A 22994-nucleotide genomic window follows, 5' to 3' on the forward strand; every position below is an offset into this window, starting at 1 on the left:
GAGTGCCGAGATTGTGGCAAATGGCATTTTGAAGTCAGTAGATTCCGTGACCGCTCTGTTACAAGTGTGGATCAGTTGACCACTTCATTAAAGATTGCCCGAGGTTGTGCGAATGAATGTAGATCGGAGTGGGAAACCGGTACTACCACTGCCGAGGTAGACCATCTGGAAATACGGGCAAGGCTAGTGGTGGTCAGAGAGGATCTAGAGATGCTGCGACCAGATCCGAGGCTCGCGCTCCAGCTAGGACTTATGCTATACGCGCACGCGAGGATGCCTCCTCGCCAGACGTTATTACGGGTACTTTCACTCTCTTTGATACTAATGTGATTGCTTTGATTGACCCTGGTTCTACTCATTCTTATATATGCGAAACCTTAGCATCCAGAGTAAGACTTTACCTATTGAGTCTACTGAGTTCGTAATTCGGGTGTCAAATCCTTTGGGTCGTTATGTGCTGGTCGACAAAGTGTGTAAGAAATGCCCCCTAGTAATTCGAGGTACCTGTTTTCCGGCGGACTTGATGCTTTTGCCGTTCGATGAATTTGATGTTATTCTTGGGTTGGATTGGTTGACCGTGCATGATGCGGTTGTGAATTGCAAAAGCAAGACTATTGATTTGAGATGCAAACAACGAGATGATCCGAGTTGAGTCTACGAACTTGAAGGGTTGCCGGTGTAATATCATCAATGTTGGCCCAGAAATATGTAAGAAAAGGGTGTGAAGCATACCTTGCGTATATACTTGATGATAAGGAGTTAGGAATAGAACCCAAATCTGTGCCGGTGGTTTGTGAATACCCGGACGTTTTTCCCGAAGAATTGCCGGGTTTGCCACTGTTCGGGAGATAGAGTTTGGCATTGAGCTTGTACCAGGACCACACCGATTTCGATAGCTCCATATCGTATGGCACCAACGAATTAAAGGAGTTGAAAGCTCGGTTGCAAGAGTTGATGGATAGAGGTTTTGCTCGCCTGAGTTTTTCACCTTGGGGTGCACCGGTGTTGTTTGTGAAAAGAAGGACGGAACCATGAGGTTGTGCATCGACTATCGTCGACTTAATAAAGTGACAATAAAGAACAAGTATCCGTTACCACGATCGATGATTTGTTCGATCAACTGAAGGAGCCTCGGTGTTCTCAAAAATAGATTTGAGATCGGGCTATTATCGATTGAATCCGAGATTCGGACATACCCAAAACCGCCTTGAGCGAGATATGGTCACTACGAGTTCTTAGTGATGCCGTTTGGGCTCACTAATGCCCTGCGGTATTTATGGATTTGATGAATCGGATCTTGAGATCATATTTGGATCGGTTCGTAGTTGTGTTCATCGACGACATCTTGGTCTATTCAAGAGATGAGACCGAACATGCGAGCACCGAGATTAGTGTTGCAAATTTTACGGGATAAGCGGTTATATGCTAAGTTTAGCAAGTGTGAGTTACGGTTAGAGAGGTTAGCTTCTTGGGTCACGTGGTATCAGATCGGGTATTCGAGTCGACCCAAGCAAAATTTCAGCCATACTCAACTGAAACCTCCAAGAAATATTACCGAGGTTCGAGCTTTTTGGGACTTGCGGTTACTACCGACGGTTTGTAAAAGGATTCTCGATGATAGCCACACCCATGACGTAAACCGCTTGTAAAGATGTCAAGTTTGAATGGACGGAAAAGTGTCGAAAAGTTTTGACCAATTGAAAACTCATTTGACGGAAGCTCCAAGATTAGTACAAACCGAATCGGCAAAGAGTTTGTCATCTATAGTGACGCCTCCTACTTGGGTTAGGTTGCGTATTGATGCAAGAAGGTCGAGTTGTGGCCTATGCGTCGAGACAATTAAAGCCACATGAGAAAAATTATCCGACCCATGATCTCGAATTGGTCGCCATCGTATTCGCCTTTAAAGATATGGCGACATTACTTATTTGGTGAGAAGTGCCATGTGTATTCGGATCACAAAAGTCTCAAATATTTGATGACTCAAAGAGACTTAAATCTGCGACAAAGACGTTGGCTCGAGTGTTAAAGGATTATGAGCTGGTCATTGACTATCACCCGGAAAGGCTAATGTGGTTGCGGATGCCTTAAGCCGAAATCACCGCTTGCTTTTACTGACGATGAATGTACACTTGTCTATCCTACCCGACAATGTGTTAGTAGCCAATTAAAGGCCAAACCATTGTTGACTCATCAAATTCGTGAAGCTCGGAAAATTGATGAGGAGTTGCGTGCAAAACGGGTGAGTGTGTTCGAACAAGGAATCGGAGTTTCAAATTGATGATGACGATTGTTTGAGGTTCGAAGTCGTTTGTGTGTTCCAAAGAATTCGGAACTTATTTCGATAATTCTGAACGAAGCTCATTGTAGCCGAATGGCAATCCACCCGGGGAGTACGAAGATGTACAATGAGTTGAAACGTCGGTTTTGGTGGCATGGTATGAAACGAGACATCTCCGACTTTGTTGCAAGATGTTTAATATGTCAACAAGTGAAAGCGGAGCATCAAGTGCCTTCAGGGTTACTTCAGCCGATCACGATACCCGAGTGGAAATGGGATCGAGTCACAATGGACTTTGTGTCCGGACTGCCGTTGTCAGCAAGTAAGAAGGATGCAATTTGGGTTATTATTGATAGACTGACTAAGTCGGCTCACTTTATCCCTGTGCGTATGGATTTTTCATTGGATAAACTAGCTGAATTGTACGTTTCTCAGATTGTGAGATTACACGGGGTACCGATTTCTGTTGTGTCGGATAGAGATCCGAGGTTCACCTCGCGATTTTGGAAGAAATTACAAGAAGCATTGGGCACCAAGTTGCATTTCAGCACCGCCTTTCACCCCCAAACCGATGGTCAATCCGAGCGTATAATTCAGATACTTGAGGATATGTTGAGATGTTGCATCCTCGAGTTCAGTGGTTCGTGGGAACGGTACCTACCTTTGATTGAATTCGCTTACAACAATAGTTTTCAATCAAGTATTAAGATGGCGCCTTACGAGGCTTTGTACGGGCGTAAATGCCGTACACCATTGTTTTGGACCGAGCTCGGTGAGAACAAAATTTTTGGAGTGGATTTGATTAAAGATGCTGAACAGAAAGTAAAAGTAATCCGTGAAAATCTGAAGATAGCCTCCGATCGTCAGAAATCGTATGCGGATTTGAAACGAAAGGACATTGAGTATCAGGTGGGAGATAAAGTGTTTCTTAAAGTTTCGCCGTGGAAAAAGATACTCAGATTCGGCCGTAAGGGCAAGTTGAGCCCGAGATTCATTGGGCCGTACGAAATCTCCGAACGAGTTGGCCCAGTTGCGTATCGTTTGATCTTGCCCCCTGAACTTGGAAAGATTCACAACGTCTTCCATGTTTCAATGCTTCGACGCTATAGATCTGATCCGTCGCACGTAATTAGTCCATCAGAGGTTGAAATTCAAGCCGATATGAGTTATGAAGAAGAACCGATTCGTATCCTAGCTCGTGAAATGAAAGAGTTGCGAAACAAAAGGGTTCCGCTAGTGAAAGTGTTATGGCTCAAACACGGGATAGAAGAAGCTACTTGGGAACCCGAGAACTCTATGAAAGAGCAATATCCAAACCTATTTACGGTAAGATTTTCGGGACGAAAATTTCTAAAGTGGGGAGAGTTGTGATGACCTTAAAACGACCCTAGTCGAAATGTGGTTTCGGGACCACAAAACCAAGGCATAAAAATAATTTAATATTTATTTTATTGCCTATAATGTGTGTTAACTCATGTGTGATATTTTTATGCTTTGATTTAGAATTATAGATGTGAATTTCACTAGAAAGGACCTAGTAATAAACTTTGAAAGTATGAGGGAAATGTGTGATGACTAATTAAAGGATGCATGCAAAACAATGGACTTGCATGTCAAATTTCCCCATAGCTAGTGGCCGCCATGACAAGGATTTATGGGCAAAAATCATGTCATGAAACATGTTTGGTAAATGGGTTATGATGGAAAGAATAAAATAAGGGTTATGGAATAAACAATTAATGTTAGTAGATGAGAAACAAAAAAAAAGTGTCCATCTTCCTCCATAGCTTGGCGAATGTCCTAAAGGAAGAAAGAAAAATTTTGTTCATCTCTTTTCACTCTCTTGTTGGCGAAAATACTAAGGTTAAGGAAGGAGTTTTGCTTCATACTTGGTTTGGAAGAGGATTAGGAAGAGGTTGGCTAAACTTGCATCAAGATTAAGGTATGTTTGAGGTTCATGCATGTTTTTAGTTGCTAGCTTAATGTTCTTGTTAGCCCATGGTTCAAATCCTTGTTATGTCATGGGAATGAAATTCGCCAAAGTGAATGTGGTGTTAATGCCATTGCATGTTAAATAACAAGCTTGAAAGTGATACATGTGATGGAGGATTGAAGATTCTTAGATTTTCTTTTAGCATTTTTTTGAATGAGATACTAAGTTCTTTGTTTCACCATGACCAAATTGAAATGGTGTGGTGTTGTGGTATTCGCCATGATGTATCCATAAGTATAATTCATGCATGTTGCATGGTAAGTAAGATTTAAGCTTTGGAAGTGTGTATATATTTGGATATAAGCCACTTGAGAATTCGCCCTTGCACCTACATGAATATATGTTTGCACATGATGGATTGGTATGACATATATACTAATTCAAAGTGTATATTTGCTTGTGATGATGTGTTGATTATGAAGTAAATAAGAGATGTGCAATGAATTACGATATGTAATGTGTTAGTAGTAAAATGTATGCTGTTTTTTTTGTGTGGTATTAAGTGTATATTCGGCCACATGAGGGGTAATTAGTGTGCATGCATTCGGTTTGAGGCAAGCATATTGATGCCTATTCTTGGCTTAGAAAATTCGCTAAGAGGAATATTAACTAATGTGTTGAGTTCGATTTATGATTTCGTACATATACAACTTTGATGCCTAATGTATATAAGGGCCAAGTACTTTGAACTTCACGTTGATGTTTGAATGTATTGAATTGCTTGTTGTGATGTAAAATGTGCATGACCATTGTGTATTTGAGCTAAAGGATGGCCATATGACCATTTACACTCCTTGTCATATTCGCCATAAGCTATCATGATGAGATTTTAATAAGTTAAATTTGTGTAAATTAGCTCAAGAGCAAAGGGAGCTAAATCCGATAAAGGGAAGGAAAAAGTAGTTGAATAGCCGTCGAAATCGCTCGACAACATCCAAGGTAAGTCTTGAGTGATGACCCTACTTGAATTATATCAAAATTATGCTCCTTGTTTGTGTGGCCATTGAGCCGAAATAGTAAAGGTTGATAGATATTTTGTGTTAGAGCTTTAGTAATAAAACGAACTATGGACGTGTCTTGAATATTGATATATATGTAAGTGAACATTGGAAATATATCCGGGCTAAGACCGAAGGCATTCGTGCGAGTTGATATATCCGGCTAAGACCGAAGGCCTTTGCAAGTCACCAAATCCGGGTTATGACCAAGGCAATCGTATGAGTCGCTATATCCGGTTAAATCCGAAAGTATGTGATTCGAAGTGAGCAATCTTGCTGTGAAAATTTCAGCTTATACACTTGTGAAAATTCCAGCAATGAGGTATGTTTGTATGTGCTTGTACTAATTGAATTCTTACAAGTAAGTATCGCTAAGTTGATAAACGAGCTACCGCCTTGGGCTAAGTTGTTCTTTTGTGTATGAACATAAGGGTCGGTGATGTGAAATAAGTATGAGTATGGGAATGTGAATTAGTAAAGTGGTTTAATTAGCCATGTGAATAAAATACCTTAGTCAAAGCTGATTTCATTGCTTGAGACTTACTAAGCATTAAAATGCTTACCCGCTGCTTTGGCTCTCTGTTTTATAGGTTTCGCTCGTTAGCTATCGGATTCGGGATCAAAGAAGTCAAGTCATCCACACTATCGAAGCCCCATTTTGGTACAAATTTTGGTTGAACTTTGAAATGGCATGTATAGGACCATCCTTTGTTGAAGGTCATGTACCTTCCGGTTTGTGTAAACTTGGATAGCCATGCGAAAATGGCTTATATACGTTTTAGCATAGAACTATAATCGTTTGTATGTTGACCCTTATGAGGTATGGAATTATTTTGAAACGATTAGCCATTGGAATGGTTAATCATGATCACGCTTTGTGCTATGTATGTAAAAAGGGCCAATTGAATCATGGAAAGTATGAAATAGGTAAAGCCTACTAAAGGCAGATGCTGACAGCAGCAGTGACGTGGATGTGAAAAATCACTAAAAATAGTAGGAATGGTATTAAATAGCAAATAAATTATGTAAGTGTACCTTGATAAATCTACTTTCATATGGAAGAAACGAAATGGTTATATGAGTTATAAGTTAACAGATTTTAAAGTTCTTGTGAAATAGGGCCAGAACGGTTTCTGGATCCCCTGTTCCAACTTTGGAAAATCATTGTAAATTAACCAGAGATAATTAGGAGTCATTCCATATATGTGTAGATTCCTCTCTGAGTCTAGTTTCTATAGAAACAAACGGCATTAGTATTGAAGCCCTGTACAGGAGATATCCAATTCGTAACGCACAAAGGTCAGTGTAGTCGATCCCTACAACAGGCGAGACTTTAACTAATAAACTGTACTAATTGGCTCGACCAAAAATTCTAGAAAAAAATATGTAGATGGACATATGAGTCTAGATTCAGGAAAAATTTACGGAACTGATTTTCGAGTTGTAAAACTCAAGTTATGAATTTTAGAGCGACTAGTACTCAGATTGGCAGCTTGTCTGAAAATTGTCAATAAGTGGGTTGAAGTCTGTTAACACCTCGCGTTCGACTCCGGCGACGGTCTCGGGTTCGGGGTGTTACAACCCTTCAAGTTTGCTTTTGATTTAACTTGGGCCATCAAGAAAAGTAATCAATGATGGAGAATAAGCACTTCCTGTCTTTTTCCTTGCATAATCTTGGATTTCTTTGAAAATATTTTTCCCAAATTGATTAACTTCTCTATCATAATTGCATATAACAAAAGCATTCATTCCAACGAGATAGTGGAACTATGTGAGATAGGCATAAAGCTATATCGAACAAAGTAGAACCATACGTTAGCCACTGGTTTTAGGCATTCCCTTCGGCAAGAATGACTACCATATTTTCTTATAATCCATTAGGATCCTGGATTTGTAAGGACATTAAGTACTTGTTGAAGAAAATCCCAATCGATATTTGCATCATGGAAGAGTACTAATCTTCTTCAACATTAGGTAGATTAAATAAATCATTAATGGATTTAGAAGTAAGGGGTACCTTATTTTTACGAAAAAGAACCTCATAAATGTTTGTCACACTTAAATTGACATAGAATTCTCGCACTAATGCCTCTTTAGGTAGTGATCATCCATCACAAAATATATTTCAATTTAGAGCCTCAATTGTCTTTCGAATTGAAAAATGCACAATCATCATGTCATTGCTCTCCAAGTTGAAACCTTTTTCCAGCATCATGGGCTGAGCTTTGAAGATAGAATCAAATCTTTCTATAACAGCCAGTTTTCAGTGAAATCAGAACAGTGGTTTCGGGACAACAAGTTCGAAGTTGAAAATTTTCTTTTATTATTATTTTATTTTTTAAAGCATGATAGTAGTACCATATAAAAATTTTACCATTTACATGCTCAATTTGATAAAAAAGACTAAATCACGTAAAGTGTAAAAATTGAGTTCTAGTCGCTAAAGATATTAAATAGCTATAGAACTTTAAATTTTAAGTCCTTATATGGTAATTAAACCATAAATGGTGATAGTGGAATGTGTTGGCTTGGTATTTTAGAAATTATTAATATTTTATAAGGTTATAAAGGTAAAATAATCAATAATGATAAAATAACATAAGAATTATATGTCCATCTTCTTCACAAAAACACTTCAACCGATTCTAACATGGAGAAACCATAGCTAGGGTTTGGCCATGCTCGTTTTGCTTGATTGGTAAGATATTTTGTCCCGTTTTTAATTATTTCTATGTTTTCAATATCATTATAGCTTAGTCTAGCTAGCCCAGGGACTAATTTGAGAGACTATTAAACTATTAGGGTTTTTCCATGAATGAATATAGGTTTTTTTTTATGTTTTGTGGAATAAATTGGATGGTTTTTGTTAGATAAACAACTTTTGTCAAGAGATTTTTGATGAAATTGTCAAATAAGGATTAGATTGAAAAATAGAAACTTTTACATGGTGAAATTGTAAAATAAATGAAATATAGGGCTTGCTAGGGACCTAATTGATATTCGGCTATGATAGGTTGTGGTGAAATTGCATATATTTCCATTTTTATGAGATAGGGACTAAATTGCAAAGAAATTAAAAGTATAGGGGTAAAATGGTCATTTTTCCAAAATATGAATTGCTTTAAATTTATTTGTTTAGATCAGGACAGGCCTCATACGGCTTTAAATCGAGGCAAAGAGAAAGTATCGGATTAATCACCTCTGTATCTACGTATACTCGTCGAGGTAAGTTTGTGTAATTAAATTATGTTTATATGTTTTACACTGAATTATGTATGAGTTTTGAATTGCCATATGTATACATGATTGCATATCCAATGACGTACGACAATTACCGAGCCTCGTTTGAACCATAAGAATTCGTAGGATACAAATGACATCTCATTAGGGTTACATGATTCGAGTGTTGGTCCTAAACGTCCTACCGATGGCTGAGGTCCGACATGTGTTACGGATACTCCACAGCTCGTGTGAGCAGCATCATGTAGCTATGTTCTGACCCACAGCTTGTGTGAGCAGGCCCATATTCACAACTCGTGTGAGAATTCTGATTCACAGCTCATGTGAGCATACATGTACATGATTTGACGAATTACAGTTATATGAGTTAGCACACTATGTGTGAGCTATCCTGGGTATCCAACAATATTCTAAATGGTTCAACAGGCACTATTCTGATACAAAATGGTAAGAGTTTGATGTAGATTATTACAAGGACACATTTGAATTATATTGAAATGTTATTACATGGTATATTGAAAGTTGAAATGGATTATATATGTATATGGTACATGAATAAATGTTGTGCTCATCCATGTTCTTAATGCCTTATTATATGTTTAATATAGCTAACATGTTTGGTGTACATGATTAAGCTTTTGCCAAGTATAGTTGGATTGTGCCATGTTTCTCTTACCCAATATGTATCTATCGGTAAGTTGTGTTTTATATTATACGAACTTACTAAGCTTATATGCTTGCTTTGTGTTATTTTCTATGTCTTATAGTGCATCAGAAGCTTGTTCGGGTTGGAAGCTTGTTGGAGCTATACCACACTATCCATCGGTTTTATCGATACTTTGGATGTTTAATTTTGGTTATAATGGCATGTATAAGTATTTTGGCTAATGTTCACCTATATGTTTGGTTGTTGAAATGATCATTTGGTTTGGCTTGAGTTATGGTATTTTGGTGTTCAAATGAATTTGGTTTTGGCATGTAAATATTAGCCTTAATATGAATAATGTTTAGCATGATATGCTTGAATTATTAAAGATGAAATTAAAGTTTGAATATGCATATTATATATGGTTTGTAACTTGTTGGAAATGTTGTGAATTGGTACTTTGTTTTGAATGACTTATATGATTTTTAGTGGTTGATTGGTATATTTAGTACCATTTGGGTATGTTTTTGGTAAGTGAAATTTATGTATGTATTGATGCAAATAGAGTTGGAAGTTAGTTGATCATTTTGGCCAAATTAATTACATGGTTATACATGTTTACATGTTGTCATTTGAGGTGCCTATGGACATACAGTTGTATGTTAATATACCTTATGTATATAGGTTGATTATGCATGATCTTGGTGCCTTGTTATGGCTTGTATATATGTGCAATTTTGGGTGTAGGTACATGCCAAGATGGGTGAGAAAAATGGCTTGTAAAATGACGTATTTTCATCCACACGGGTAGAGACATGGGCGTGTGTGACACATGGCCAGGCGACATGGTCGTGTGTCCCCTGTACCTTTCAAAGGTTTTCAAGTCAGGTTGTTACAGACCTAACACACGACTTAGAACATGGGTGTGTGAGGTTATTTCGAAGGGTACACGGCCTGGCACACGGGCGTGTGGCTTGGCCGTGTGACCCAAGTCAGTGAGTTACACGGGCATCGACACGGGCTGGGACATGGCCGTGTGTCCCTACTTTGAATGCCCACATGGCCTGAGACACAGGCGTGTCTCCTGGCTGTGTGATCCCTGAATGTTGAAAAATTTCACTATTTTCTGAAAAGTTCTCTAAATTTTTGATTTAGTCCCGACTTGTTTTTAACGTGTTTTTAGGGCCTCGAGTGTTTGTATAATGGAAAACATGTATGATTTAGATTGGTTTTAATATGTTTACTGATATGATTTTTAATGTTTGAAATTTATGTTCGTTTGATTTGAAAACTCCGGTAATGCTCCGTAACCCTGTTTCGGTGATAGATATGGGTTAAAGGTGTTACACTTTCCCTCGCTTCCTCATCTTGAATCACAATTGGGTTTTCGACAGAAGTCTTTTTGGGACATGATGAATCGACAAGTATTTAGGGGAAAAAAGTAATCAACAAAGTGATTATGGTTGCTAGGGTTTACAATAGTAAAAAGATTGCGGTGATAAGAGGATATTTTTGGAGGTAGCTTTTTCTGTAAGAACGCACTGCACTCCTTCGTTCATGGTACAGTGTCGAACTTAGTAAACCTATTTTTCTTGGATAGAATGTCCTTCATGATCTTGACATTGTTAGGCATTTATTCTAAGACTTCTACCAATGGGATATTGATGTGAAACTGCTTTAGAACATCCAAAAACTTCTTGAATTGCACCTCCTTCTTTTGCTGCTTGAGTTTTTGTGGATACGGAGGTGATGAAACTTTGGCTTGCATTGGAAAACTTCTCTGAGGAAAGAAATTTGCATCTGAAGAAGGTGTTAGCTTATCATAATTCACTAATTTAGATTTTACCTACTTAGACTTTGTAGAATATAGCTCTTCTGGTGCAAGGATTTCAACTACTGGTTGATTTTCCTTTTCCTTGGCAAGTTCATCTTCAATCTTAACTTCCTTGGGTTCCAAAGTCTTCCCACTTCGTAAAGCAACTACTTTGTAGTATTCATTACCAAAATTCCTTAGATATTTCATGTCACTTGACAGGGCTTCTTGCGGTCTATTACGAAGCTTCGTAGCTAACTAATCCATTTGGTTGTCCAAGTTTTTCAGTGTTGTTGCTTGGCTTTGGTTTAAGGCACCATTCTTAGCTATGTATGCCTTCAACAAATTCTCCAAATTGTTGGATAGTTCAACTTGTGGTGGTATCTAAACTTGTTAGTTGAATCCTTAAGGTTGATTTAATCTATGCTACATGTAGGTGTTGTTTGGTCCACCTTCTTGGTTACACCAAGAGAAGTTTGGATGCTTTCGTCATGAAGGATTATAGATGTTGGAATGTGATCCTTGTCCGCTTCTATTTTGGTTTTGATTCCCTACATAATAAACAAACTCAGGATTTGATGAACAATTCAGAAAAGAATGTCTGTCCCCAAAAATACATAGGAAACATTATCAAATTAACTTGGTGGCTGAGCTACAATATTATTCAAATTGTTAGTAGTAAATTGTTTCAACATTGAAGAGATATAAGACACTTGAACTAAGAGTGAAGTGTGACAGCCCAAATTTGACCCTAGTCGGGAAGTGGTTTTGGGACCGCTAAACCGAGTCACCGAAATGTTTGAACGTAATATTTATTGTCTAGAATATGTAATTATGAATGTGTGAAAATTTCAAGCTTCGATTTAGTCGATTGCATGTGAATTCAGTTAGTAGGACTTGTGTGACACTTTTGAAATGTGATAGGCTAATCTATAAGGACCTAATAGTGCATGTAATCAAAAGGGAGGACTTGCATGTCAAATTTCCCCCCCCCTAATTGCTAGTGGCCGGCCATGACAAAGAGTGATGGGCAAAACATGTCATAAAACATGTTGTGACAATGGTGTATGTAAGGAAAATAAAATAATGAAAGGGAGGAGTGATGAAAAAAAAAATGGTCTCATCCATTCTCCCTCCCCATTTTGCCGGGAGTTGAAGAAAAAAAGAAAAAAAAATTGTTGTTCATCCTTTTTCATTTCTTTGAGCCGAAAATTCTAAGGAAGAAGGAAGGAGTTCTTGCTTTATGCTTGGTTTGGAAGAGGATTAGGAGGAGGTTTGGCCATACTTATGTCTAGATTAAGGTATGTTTGAGGTTGTGCCATGAGATTCATGCATGTTTTTAGTTGCTAGCTTGAGTTCTAATTAGCCCATGGTTCAAATCTTTGCTACGTCATGGGGATGATATTCGGCCAAGGTGGATTTTGTGTTAATGTCATTGCATGCTAAATATGAAGCTTGATAATGATACATGTGATGGTGGATTGAGGACTCTTGGATTTTCTTTTTAGCATTTTTGAGTGAGACATTAAGTTCTTTGTTTAACCATGACCAAAATTGAAATGGTATGGTGTTGTGATGTATCCGGCCATGGTATACCCATAAGTATGATTTATGCTTATTGCATGGTAGGTAAGATTTGTGTTTTGGATTTATGTTCATGTTTAGTTATAATCAACTTTGAGATTCGGCTCTTGAATATATATATATATATATGTTTGCACATGACGTATTGGTATGACATATACAATATCTCAAGGTATATACTTACATATGATGGTGTTTCGATTATGGAGTACATGATGGATGCGTATTGAGTTATAATATGTAATGCATTAGTTAGTAAAAGGTATGCCATTTGTGTGTGGTATTGAGTATCTAATTGGCCTCAACATAGACATGCATAATAGGCCACATGAATGAGTACATAGGTTGATGTGTTGTTCGGCCATAGGTAAGCATGTTGAAGGCTTTATCTTGACTTAAAAAATTCGGCTAAGGAGAGTACTAACTATTGTGTTGAGTTTGATTCATGATTCCGTACATATGTGACTTTAATGTCTAATGAATATATGTGGGCTAAGTACCTTGAGTTCCTCTTTTCGATGCTCAAATGATTAAATCAATTTATTTGTTAAATTAAGCTCAAGAGCAAAGGGGAACTAAATCCGATAAAGGGAAGGAAAAAGTGGTCGAATAGCCATCGGAATCGTTCGACAACATCCGAGGTAAGTCTTCGAGTAATGACCCTACTTGAATTATATTGAAATGATTTGTCATATTATGGCGGATAGCCGAATGTGCGTAGGGACTACGTTGTAAAGTCAATTGAAATCATGCTCTTTGTGTGTGGCTATTGAGCCGAAATTGGAAAGGTTTGATAAATGTTTTGTGTTTGAGCCTTAGTAACGAAAATGAAATATGGATGTGTCGTGATTATTGATATATGTGTGCATGAGCATTTGAATGATACCCGGGCTAAGCCCCGAAGGCATTTATGCTAGTGATTATATCCGGGCTAAGACCCGAAGGCATTTGTACGAGTTGCTATATCCGGGTTAAGACCCGAAGGCATTTGTGCGAGTTGTTATATCCGGGCTAAGACCCGAAGGCATTTGTGCGAGTTGCTATACCCGGGTTAAGACCCGAAGGCATTTGTGCTTGTGGTTATATCCGGCTAAATTCCGAAGAAACTTGGTTTGAAGGTGAGCGTTTTGTGCTGTAATAAATTCAATTAATACGCTTGAAAAACCCAAACGATAAGGTATGTTTGCATGTGCATCGGAAAAGTCGATTCGTTTGAAATAGTATTCGTTCAATCGACTAACGAACTTTCGGCTCTTAGATAGGTTGATACCTTGTGTGTGTATGTTGATGAAGTGTGAAGTAAGTATGATTATGAGAATGTGTATAAATAAAGTGATTCATTTAGCTATGTGAACGTAATACTTTAGTCGAAGCCGATTTCATTACTTGAAACTTACTAAGCATTAAAATGCTTACCCCGTTTGCTTTGGCTCTTTGTTTTCTAGATTTTGTTCGTTAGCTATCGGATTCAGGATCATCGAAGTCGAAGTCATCCACACTATCAAAGCCCTTTTGGTACTCTTTTAGTTGAACTCTGGATATGGCATGTATAGGACTACCCTTTGTTGTTTTTCAAGTACGTTTTGTGATGTATGTGTGTACAGCCATGCGAAAATGGCTCGTAGAAGTGGAGTATGGCATTAGACCATTTGTGTTTATGTATATATGTATGGTTTCATGATGTGACTATGGACTGGAATGGAAGTTTTGGGCAAATGATCAGCCATTGGAATGGCTAAATATGATTATATGTGGACCTATGTATGACAAAACTCTAGTTGGTCCATGGAAACCACGAAATAGGTAAAGTTTACCTTGAAAACAGATGCTGACAGCAGCAGTGGTGTGGATTTGAAAAATCACTAAAATTTTTAGAAATGGAATTAAATAGTGAATAAATTATGTAATCGAACCTTGATGAATCTATTTTCATATGAAAGAAACGAAACTAAAATATGAACAGTATATTAAGAGATATTAAAGTTCTCGTGAAATAGGGTCAGAACGGTTTTTGGATCCCCTGTTTCGACTTTGAAAATTTATCATAAATTATCCAGAGACAATTATAAGTCATGCCTTATATGTATAGATTCCCCTTTGAGTCTAGTTTTATTAGAAACAAACAACATGAGTATTGAAGCTCTGCACAGGGAGATATCCAAGTTATAATACATGAAGGTCAGAGTAGTCAAACCCAGAATCAGGGGAGACTTTAACTAATAAACTGTACCAATTTACCCTACCAAAAATTCTAGAAATAAATCCATAGATGGATATATGAGTCTAATTTCAGGGAAAATTTACGGAATCAGTTTTCAAGTTTTGGAACTCGAGATATGATTTTTAAGGCGACAGTGATGCAGTTAGCCAGCCTGTCTGAAAATTTTTTTAAATGGACTGTGAAAATAATTAAGTTAAGTCTGTACGCACCTTGTGTTCGACTCCGGTAACGGACTCGGGTACGGGGTGTTACATGAAGTGAGAGTGTCTCCTTCATGCACTCCTCTACTACTCGTTTTCCTAAAGCTGTTCGATTTGTTGGCCACTGGTAGTTGTTACTGGCTATTCTCACAATAATTTCATAAGCCTCATTACAAGACTTAGAAAGGAGAACACCATTTGTAAAAACATCTACCACCATCCTAATATGTGCGTTGAGACCATTATAAAATGTCTTTAGTTGGATGTAATGTGGAATCTCGTGGTGAGGGCACTTGCAAAGTAATTGTTTGAATCTTTCCCATGCCTTGTATAAGGATTTTTCATCCATTTGCTTGAAAGCGGTGATCTCATTTTGCAACTTAGCATTTTTTTCTAGGTGGGAAATACTTTACTAGAAAGGGTCTAGTTAATTCTTGCGAAGTAGAAATTGAATTTGGTAACTATGAATTAAGCCATTCTCGTTTTCTATCTCTTAACGAGTATAGAAATAACTTCAACCTCAATGTGTCATCAGTTACACAGGCTATCTTGAAGGAATCATCACTTCCATGAACAATCGAAGGTGAAGATGGGAATTTCTGTAGGCATTCCACTAAATTGGCCCACTATCTGAAGCATTTGAAACATCACAGGCTTCAGTTCAAACTGTGGTGCCTCAATCTCCAGTCTCCTAATTCCCAGAATTAGCTCATTAAAAAAAGCTGCCCTATAGCTTGATCCCTATCATCAGCAATAAGGATTAGATTACTAGCATAAATGGCTCCATTCCCTTGAACTTCGTTTTGATTTTCAAGGTCTATTCCTGCGGCTTGTCTCTAGGATAATATCTCTTGTCTTCTTTGTCTAAATGTCTGCTTGATTTCAGGGTCTACAGGGAGTAAATCGATGATTCGATCTATTCTTATAAACACCTGAAAAGATAATCACAAAAAATAAAAAATAAATTAAATAAAAATAAAAAAAAAAAAACCAAATTGCAAGAAACAATTTCACAAATAATAATAAAATTAACAGTCCACGGTAATGACTTTAAAAGCTTGGTTCATGATGGAATGTGTATGTGTACACAGTTGTTATTAAGTAATAAGTAAGTAAAAGAGTTATTGTCTCCACAGAGATTGTATCTGTTAATCAAATAATTGTAAAATTATGAATTTGGAAGTTGGTAAGAAAAACACAATATTTTGGGGTGATGGATGTTAAATTAAATTAATTAACTAAATACAGATTATCCTAAATAAACGAAATGTAAAAATGCAATGAGATGGTTTAGCAGCAATTTCACAAGTTTAACAACAATAACATGAATAAGCTAGAATAATTGCATCACTTGACTTAATTCATTTTTCATCATGCTTAACAATTTTTCAAAAAATTCCATGGCAACTCGATCATTCATTAACTTAGAATCTGCTATAAGTTCTTTCAAAATCTTATACTTAAAAAAACATGTATATTTCTATGTCCATATTTAACTAAGGATTCTTTAGAATTTATGTGAAGTAATAGGGAAGGGTTAGGTTTGAAACAATTTAATCACACAAACCTAAAAGTTATGCAAGGTAATGGAGCTTTTTCGAGTTAGTACGAACTTTAATTTAATTGGGTTAAGATCTAAATTAAGCATGCACCTTCAAATTATTGTGTCCATTAATAGCCATCTGGTTAGGATTTATCAACTAATTCTAATGCATTCAAACATATTTTAATGCATGAAATACATAAATGATTTTAGTTGGAAGTATGAACAATTGAGGCACAGAACATCATAAACATGAATCAAATGAACTTCATCGAATTAATGCAATCATTCCAGCTAAAACAAAATTAAGTCATCATTGTTAATGAAAAATCATCAAAACAATTTGTAAACATGTTGAAGAACTAAGAAAAAAAATAGGAAGAAGAAACTCTTGATGATTTTGGTGGTTCTTTGAAGACCGATCGTGGTGGCTTCCTCTAATCCTCGTGATTGATCCTTTACAAAATGCTCCTCAAGGTATTGGCCAAGAGTGGTTTTCCTTAAGGGAAAATGCTAGTTAAAGGAAATGGGGAAATGGGAATACTTAAGCGTGGAAGGGAGAAAGAAAATGAGTTGATGGAAAAGTGAAGAATGAATGAAGGATGAATGAATGATGTTTTGTAACACCCCTAGCCCAAATCCGCCACCGGAATAGGGTTACGAGACATTACCAAACTTATACATTAGCATTTGTACAAAACTGAGTCATAAATTTGCATTCCAAATCAAAACTTTTCATATTTCACCATAAAGTCCCTAATATGGGCCTACGGGGCCCAATACATGCTTTGAAAATGGTTCGGGACTAAATCGATAACTTTAGAAATTTTACCTTGAAAATTGGGGCACACGCCCGTATGGCCTGGGACAGGGCCGTGTGGCCAGCCCATGGGGATCCCATGGCCGTGTGGCCAGTCCGTGTGGAATTCTGACTTGTAATTTCTTAAGTATCAAAGGAGCACACGGCCTGGGCACACGCCCATGTGGCTAGGCCGTGTGGTAAACTGATTTTTCACCATTTTTAAGCCATTTTTACATGATTTTGACACATGGACATGCTTGAAACCCTTGTTCTTTATATGGCTGTGTCTTTTTCCTGTATACTATCCTAACTTCATATTTAAGGATGTAGGGGACACACGGTCATTTCGCACGCCCGTGGGCTGTCCATGTGTCACACACAGCCTAGACACAAGCCCGTGTGTCTTACTTGTGTGGACGAAATAAGGTCATTCCTAGCCTCATTTCTCACCCCTTACCAAATCATTTACCTGCATGAAATCTTACAAGCATATACCAACCAATTTAACTAATTAACAACATTCAAATCAACATGTTTCTATAATAATTCACAACATATCCATCTCAAACATGCATTACTAACTACTTTTATGACTTAATTACAACCCAAAATATTAATCTATCATATGGCCACAAAAGCTTATACATGCCATTATATCAAAATAGGTTTATCATTTTTACCAAAATGAAAGGATTGATAGTGTGATGATAGCTCCGACCCAATTCCAATCTTCATGAGCCTTGAGCACTATAAAACAGGAAAAATATAAACCTAGTAAGCATTAATGCTTAGTAAGTTCATATAACCCAAAATACACTTACCACTCATATATATAACAAGTAAATCACACTTAAGGCAATTTTATCCATCAATTTAGCAAACTAGCAAATATGACCTATACACAATCATTCAACCAAATTGGTTAGTACAAAAACATTAATATGCATAGATGAGCTCATCATGTCATTTCTTCTTATTTCATTTGTTAATACATTTCCGTTGAATCTTTGAATTTCCGATGGACCTTTCCTTTTCTAGTTGTACACCCGAGGTACACATTCCCTTTTCAAAGTGGTACACAAAAAATGTACATACCCTTTTCAATTTGTACACACAAAGTGCACATAGCCTTTTCAAGTGTACACATATAGTGTACCTTTCCTTTTCAAGTGGTATACACAAAATATACCTTTCCTTTTCATATGGTATACACAAAGTATACCTAACCTTTGCAAATTGTACCATTTGGGTACACAAATCCTTTTCAAGTATTACCCTTTCGGGTTACATTCCTTTTCATAATGAGATCAAAAGATTATCCCTTTCGGAACAACCTTTCCTGCAACATATGTAGGATCTCATATAGACAGTAATCATCTGTCCAATAGGAATTCAATATTCAAACGGATTCATGTAATATTTCATCATATACATGTAAATCAAAAATCAAGATTGATTTATTACATGTACATACCAATTACAAATCATAATGCACAATTTTCAACAATCAATTCAACAAATTTACATGCTTAATTTAGTTATACGAACTTACCTTAACAATTGATCGTATCTACTAATCCGAAAACTTCCAGATCTATATAAATAAATTTAATCATCAATTCTATGATTTTTACATTCAATCAAGCCCGTTTCACATTTTAGGCAAAAGTATCATTTTACCCCTAAACTTTTAATTAATTCCAATTTCGTCCCTAGGCTTAGAAATTGAAACTCATGCAATTTACTCCTTATTCGAAGCTTATTCAAAATTCCAATAAAATTTTTACAGCACATGTATATCCTAAATTTCAGAATTTTTCCAAGAATTTCACTACTTTGCAATTTAATCCATACACATGTTTTCACTAAAAATTACTTTGCAAAAGTGGTTTATCTATCAATAATTTTTCATTTTCTATCAAAAACTTTCAATTTACATCATATTCATCCATGGGTAATTTTCTTAACTTTGGTTTTCTTTCAATTTAATCACCCAAATAAATAAATTAAGCTTTCCTGATCTCAAAAATATAAAAATTATTAAAAATGGGGCATAGAACTTACCAATTCAAGCTTGAGAAATTTTCTTTCTCTCTCCTAGGGTTTCCATGTATTTTATGAAGAAGAAGATGATACAAAATGGGTTTTATTCTATTTAATCATTTATCATACTTTATTTAATTCAATTTCCAATTTAGTCTTTAACCTATTTCAATTTTTCCATGGATGACTCATAAAAATATCTACATATTTTTCATCAATGGTCTAATTGCCATATAAGGACTTCTCACTTTTAATTCTATAACTATTTAATCCTTATAACTTCTAGAATTCAACTCTGACATTTTACTCAATTTAGTCCTTTTTACAATTAGACACATAATTGATAAAAATTTTCAATAAAAACTTTCATGCAATATTCCTATCATAATACCTATCATTTTATGAAATTTATATAATTTCATTTTTTGAACTCGGATTTGTGGTCTCGAAACCACTATTCTGATTTCACTGAAATTGGGCTGTTACAACTCTCCCCCCTTAAGGATTTTCGTCCTCAAAAATCTAACCAGTGAAGTGATTCGCGTACTGCCTTTTCATGATATCTTTAGGTTCCCAAGTAGCTTTTTCAATTCCATGTTTCTGCCAAAGAACCTTTACCAATGTTATCTTTTTATTTCTCAACTCTTTTGTTTCTCGTGCTAAGATCTTAATGGTTCCTCACTATATGTCATGTCGGGCTAAATTTTCACTTCTGTTGGAGAGATAACATGTGATGGATCCGATTGATACCGTCTTAACATTGACACATGAAAAACATTGTGAATTCTTTCAAGTTTTGTGGTAAAGCTAATCGATAAGCTACCAGTCTAATTCTTTCAATGACCTCATATGGTCCAATAAAACCGAGGACTTAATTTTCCTTTACGACCAAACCGGAGAACTTTCTTCCAGGGTGACACTTTCAACAATACCTTGTCACCAATCTCAAACTCAATTTATTTTCTTTTAAGATCAGCATAAGACTTTTGTCTGTTTGAAGCTGCTTTCAGGCTATCTAGTATCACATTTACCTTTTGTTCAGTTTCTCGAATTAGATCAACCCCATGAATCTTCTTTTCACTAAGCTTTGTCTAATACAATGGTGTTTTACATTTCCGACCATAAAAAGCTTCACACGGTGCCATTTTAATATTGGATTAGTAGCTATTATTATAAGCAAATTTAATTAGAGGAAAATACCTTTCTGAGTTACCTTCAAATTCAAGCACACAACACCGTAACATGTCTTCTAAAATCTGGATTACCCGTTCTGATTGACCATCAGTTTAAGGATGAAATGCAGTACTAAAATGCAATTGTGTCCCCAATGGTTCTTGCAATTTATACCAAAATTGAGATGTAAACCGAGGATCTCTATCAGAAACAATAGAAATCGGTACACCATGCAATCTAACAATTTTAGAGATATACAATTCGGCTAATTTATCCAATGAAAAGTCCATACGTAGCGATATAAAATGTGCCGACTTTATTAACCGATCAACAACTACCCAAATGGCATCTTTCTTTCTTGGTGACATAGGCAATCCCATTACAAAGTCTATGGTAATCCTGTCCCATTTCCACTACGGTATATTGATTGGCTGTAATAACCCCGAAGGCACCTGATGCTCAGCTTTCACTTGTTGACATATTAAACATTTGGCTACGAATTCAGAAATATCTTTTTTCATTCTTGGCCACCAATACATCTTTTTCAAATCATTATACATTTTACTACTACCGGGATAAATTGACATTGTACCATTATGAGCTTCATACAAAATCTTTTGTACCAGTTTTGAGTTCTTCGGAACACATATTCTTTCTAAACAACAAGCAATCATCAGACCCAACTTGAAACTCTGAATCAGAATTCTTTTGACGTTGCTCCCGTTTAGCTTGCAATTCATTGCCACTCTTCTGTGCTTCATAGATTTGTTGTATAAATGTCGGTCAAGCTTTCAATTCAGCTACAACCGAACCATCATTTGACAAAGATAATCAGGTGTTCATTGCTCTTAAAGTAAAAAAAAAAAAATTCCTGCTGAGTGCATCCGCCACAACATTGGTCTTTCCCGGATGATAGTCAATAATCAAATCATAATCCTTTATTAACTTGAGCCATCTGCGTTGCCTCAAATTCAAGTCTTTCTGTGTCATTAAATACTTTAGACTTTTAGGGTCAGTGTAAATATGAAATTTTTCACCATATAAATAATGCCACCATATTTTCAATGCAAATACTATGGCTGCTAGTTCAAGATCATATATCGGGTAATTTCTTTCATGTGGTTTAAGTTGTCTTGAAGCATAGACAACCACTTTACCTTCTTGCATCAAAACACAAACAAAACCATTTAAAGATGCATCACTATAAATTACAAATTCCTTACCCGATTCAGGTTGTGCTAATACAGGTGCTTCAGTCAACAAAGTATTCAGTCTATCAAAACTCTACTGACATTTGTCATTCCACTCGAATTTTACGTCTTTCTGCAACAAACGAGTTATCGGAGAAGCAATCATTGAAAATCCTTTAACAAACCTCTGATAATATTCGGCTAAGCCTAGAAAACTTCTGACCTCTGACATGTTCTTTGGTGGACTCCAATTAATTATTGCTAAAATTTTGCTCGGGTCAACCCTGATGCCTTCAGCAGATACAATATGACAAAGAAAGCTGACTTCTCGTAGCCAAAATTCACATTTACTAAACTTTGCATACAATGGTTTTTCCATTAAAGTTTTCAACACAATCCTTAAATGTTCAACATGTTCATCTTCACTTCGAGAATAAACTAAAATATCATCTATGAATACCACGACAAACCTATCTAGGTACGGTTTGAAAATCCTGTTCATTAAATCTATAAACATTGCTGGTGCATTTGTTAATCCAAATGGCATCACCAAGAATTCATAATGACCATATCTAGTTCTGAAAGCTGTCTTTGGAACATCTGAATCCTTCACCCGGAGCTGGTAATAACCCGAACGAAGATCAAACTTTGAAAATATAGTAGCTCCCTTTAACTGATCAAATAAGTCATCAATTTGAGGCAATGGATATTTATTCTTTATAGTGACTTTGTTGAGTTGTCGGTAATCAATACACAACATCAAAGATCCATCTTTCTTCTTTACAAATAACACTGGAGCACCCCATGGTGAGAAACTAGGTCAACCAAAACCCCTGTCAATTAATTCTTCTAACTGCACCTTCAACTCTTTTAACTCAGTAGGAGTCATTCGATAAGGTGATATCGATATTGGTGTTGTTCCTGGAATTAGATCTATAGAGAATTCCACTTCTCTGACAGGTGGTAAGCCAGACAATTCTTCCGGAAACATGTCTGGAAACTCACATACAACTGGCACAGATTGAATCTTTGGCTCGGTTACTTTAGTATCCAACACATAAGCAAGATAAGCATCATATCCCTTCCTCTTACATTTTTGTGCTGCTATTGCTGAAATCATATTAAATAATTCATCTAGCTTATCAGATTCAACATGAAGTAACTCACCGTCTTGACATTTCAACACAATATACTTCTACTTACAATTAACCACTACATCATGTTAGGTTAACCAATCCATTCCCAATATCACATCGACTTCATCAAA

At 36.4% G+C, this 22994-nt stretch overlaps 1 non-coding gene across 1 annotated transcript; it reads left to right on the forward strand.

Moving 5' to 3' along the window:
* Positions 1 to 15251: 15251 nt before the first annotated feature.
* On the forward strand, positions 15252 to 15357 carry LOC128292474 (small nucleolar RNA R71). Its single transcript, XR_008282459.1, has one exon. It is a non-coding gene; the product is annotated as a small nucleolar RNA R71 (small nucleolar RNA).
* Positions 15358 to 22994: the final 7637 nt, after the last annotated feature.

The sequence above is a fragment of the Gossypium arboreum genome, chromosome 4 (assembly GCF_025698485.1).
Source record: "Gossypium arboreum isolate Shixiya-1 chromosome 4, ASM2569848v2, whole genome shotgun sequence".
Classification (NCBI taxonomy): Eukaryota; Viridiplantae; Streptophyta; class Magnoliopsida; order Malvales; family Malvaceae; genus Gossypium; species Gossypium arboreum.